Source organism: the organism of the source record quoted next, unplaced genomic scaffold (genome assembly GCF_019419815.1).
Source record: "Pyrus x bretschneideri cultivar Hongxiangsu unplaced genomic scaffold, Pyrus_bretschneideri_v1 Contig45, whole genome shotgun sequence".
In the NCBI taxonomy this organism is placed as follows: Eukaryota; Viridiplantae; Streptophyta; class Magnoliopsida; order Rosales; family Rosaceae; genus Pyrus; species Pyrus x bretschneideri.
In genome coordinates, this window is record NW_025999779.1 from 1,013,218 (window position 1) to 1,017,359 (window position 4,142).

The window sequence follows — 4,142 nt, forward strand, 5'->3', positions numbered from 1 at the left end:
TTCAAAGTAATTATAAAAATGACACCAGATTTCATACAAACCTAGTAAATTAATAGCAGTAATAACTGCCTGCTTTGCAGTGGGATGTCGCACATGAAGAAGCCGTGAGAGCATATTAGTCCCCTGCAAGAGAAATAAGTAATCAATCTTTTATTGCAGAAATTCTACAAAACTCACTAACACACTTGGCCATATTCAATTCATCGTGAGGTCAAAATTCAAACCAATGCAAACATCTAGACTTTTAAGGAATACTCGCTTTAACATTAAACCACCAAAATCATTTGTCAAACCTAAATAACTCAGATTTGTATGATCTTCCTCTCATGGTATTGACTCTTACTATACTGTATTCACACCTTCCAAGGAAGAAAAAACAGCTCAGGTTCTTTTTAGGCTTCAGACACCACTAGCCAGACTCAAATGTTGATGTTAACCAAATGCTGGCATGCATTTCACGCACATGCTCCTGTTTGTAGTTATAAGCCCTGTCATTAACTTTTTAAAGAAACACGCTAAAGCAGCTGCAATAAAAAAAAAAAAAATTACAATTACATATTAAGCACCTCTCAAATCAAAGGTTTTGAGATAGCTTCTTGAGTTGAAGGATGGCCACAAAAGGCCCTAAGATTGGCGTACATGGAAATTCCAATAAATATAGAACCAAAATGATAACTGCTGGCCAAATTAAAAGCTGTTTTATTCTAATACAAGTTAAAAGCTTACATTACAAGTTAAAAGCTGTTTTATTCTAATACATGAACTAAAGCATCACAATGCACCCTCAGTTAGATTTCTGCTTCAGCATTTTGAGGATCATTTTGCTAGGAAGTTAACGTGGGTAGTGTCAAATGCTAGGGACACTTGTACCCATTGCAATTGCCCAACCTAAATATCAACTTCAACAAATCAAGATTCCAACCCATTCAGCAACAGAAGATGACAGCACGACACCCAAAATCCAAATTACTGTATTTTCCGTTTGCCAATTATTTGCAAACAACCCTACGGATTACTTTTGCAAATAAGAAACAAAATTTCACTAAAACCAAAATATTACAAAGCTTAGTGTATAAGATGTCCACTACAAACGACGCAATTGAGGAAACTCAATCTACCAAAAACAGTTCACACACCCAACGAGTATTAAGCCAGTAAAAGACCTGTCATTACTAAGTTGCTAACATTGGAAAGAAGATCTCCTTTTGGAGAATAATAATACAATATGAATCTAAACATGCTTTGGAATATCAATATTGGTTTAAAAGGAATAATACCGATGAAGAAGTGTTGAGTGTTCATGATCAGATGTATAGAGTTCATATTGTTGGGTAATAGCATTCCCAAGTGATCTCATCCAGTCAACATCTTGAATCACATCCAAAGATTCTGCAAAAAACTGCCAGACAAATCAAAGAGATGCATCAATCTTATTGTCAGTGAGAAGGACATTTGTTTCAGGTGCATTTTATATTATTTTTCACAACACTAATGAACGTGTTTAGACAGACACAGTTTAGAAAACAAATTTTTGAAACCATTCACAATTTTTCTTGTTCATTTGGAACATAGCTCTGAAATTCAATGGCCAAGAATTAGAAATTCATGTTTGAAAAAGCAATTAGGGTATGCTTCCATTGAACTAATTGATTAGCAGTTGAATCATGAGTTGATATTTCCATCATCCCCAAAGCAAACACGAGTTCTACCTAAAAAACAATAGGAAGGTTGCTGAAGAAAGGAACAGATATCACTGAGTTCCACAGTTGAATTGAACTTACATTGATTATCATGTCGTCCCAAGTTTCTTGATAAGAAGGATCTTGTTTTAAATCTTCTGTAGCAGCATTAGAACTCCCAAATAAATAAAATCAAATGCGAACCTCTGATCTCTTGTATTGGAAAGGTATATAGGGGTTGCCTGATGCATCTTTCGACCTCTTAAAATCACTTCTATCCTTATCTGTTAAAGCACAGTGACGCACAAGATATTCTACAAACATCTTCCCGGATGGACCAATTAAGTAACAATGAGAAGCCATAACGACTATCAACTACACCAAAGAAAATACAATCCAACATTAGGACATAGGAAAAGCAAGAGTGTTCTACTGAATGTTTAGAAGAAAATAGAAAACAGAGAAAGGTGCCTAGGTGTTAACAATTATAAGTTCATACGACATACCTCTGAAAGCGCCTTTCGGACACCTAAATTTTGCTCATCTATCAAGAACTGTACAGCTTCAACAAGAAAAGGCCGTTTACTGTGCCATGCTTCAGAAGACCTCCAAATAAAATCATAAGAGTGTTAGATCATGTAAGAGAATCAAAATATTAATTACCAACAAAACAAAAAAAGGTCAAAAAACCTTGGTAAGAGATGTTTTAGAACACATAGTGCACCAAACGTCAAAGGTTCTTCCTTCAATCTGCATTTCTAGTAGCAAAAAATCAAAAATAAAAAAGACTATTATATTTTGAAAACTAATACATAAAATCAACACCATCTTCACGTTTACTCTAGCTAAACACTTAGTAGTAAGAAGAAACATTATGGAAAGGAAACGTACATGTATAAGGAAGACAAATAAATCCTCAGGGTATACCAAGCCAACTGTCAGGAAGCAACGCTGAACTTTGTTGTAAGTGTGCCCAGAATGGAAACTACTCAAACATTGAGAAAAAGTAAAATACCAAGTTAACGATTAAGTGCTGAAACGGTTAGCTATCAACATCTGCATACAACTACAGAATCTCTATGGGCAAAGTCTAGAAGCAAAAGGCAGGAACTTGTCTTATTTGAACAAAAAATAAGGAACACATTTTAACCTTCAGTCAAACTGAGAAATCTGAGTGTTCTTTGTTGTCATTATTGATGCAAACCACCGGCAGGAGTGATGCGAAAATTATACGCACACAAATTAAACCCTCTTTTTGTCAATTGTAGTGAAATGTGTAAGTAGGGATCGTTCTGGACCGGGGATTAGGAGGGATTGTTAATCTCTTGGAAACTGACTCAAAAACGTAAAAATAAGTTTGAAACACTAAACTAGACTCAAAGAATGTAAAACTAAAACGTTAAAACACTAAGACAAACCAAAAGATTCAAAATGCTTTAAAAACACAAACTAAATTGATTTCTAACTAAATTGAACATTAAAGCAAAAGGGGGATTGAGGTTTGACGAAAATTGAAATAACGAAACAAGTTAATAAACTAAGCGGAATGTAAATATGAATTTGTGATGGAATGAATGGAATGAAGGCTAGCCAAGGGGTTCATCTCCACACATGTTACGCTTGCATAATAAAAAGATTTCTAATTGCATTTTAATAAACCATGAGTTCTCAACGCTCCGGGTTAATTAGGTCCGCTTAAATTAACCGTCAAGTTTTCCTTAAGTTAATGAATTGGATGATTGCATACGACAACCCAAAGCATTCCTCACAAGTTCCCTACATGAATTGCATAATAGAGATACAAGCAAGAATCATTAAGCAACATGAAAACTATAAGTGTTGACGAGGCATTCGTTACTATGATTGCATGAAACTTATGCCAAGAATTTGTTTAACGCGATTGTTTATAAGCAACCTCCACTACTTGTGAATATAAGTTCATAACGATTAGGTGAAATTCACTTATATTCTAGCGTCATATTTATGCATGAAAATTAAGCGCGCATTCTTAATAAACATTCATAAATAAGTTATCAATCAAACGGTTAAACAAATTGAATTCACAACTTATGAAACGTAATTAAAAGTACTCAAATCATATTGCAAGCATAAACATATATTTCGAATCACCCCCTAGCTAAGGGGGGTTTAGTTCCTCATACGTACAAAACAAAGAGAATTGAAATTAAACATTGAAATCAAAGAAACGCCTAAACATTCCAACAACTCAAAACTTGAATTGTATGAACGTTTAGGCACTCTTCTCTTCCTCGTTGTTGTAGCACAAGGTTTAAGGATAGGTTGGTTGGGGGGATGGAAGTGTTGGGTAATTATGGAAATGGATGAGGATTGGTGGAAATGGAAGATGGTTTTTGGATTCTAAGGGAGACTCACGGCTAGGAGAAGGAAATGGAAGTGTTTGTGGTGTGTTGTGTTGTGAATGAGATGATTTTTGAATGAATG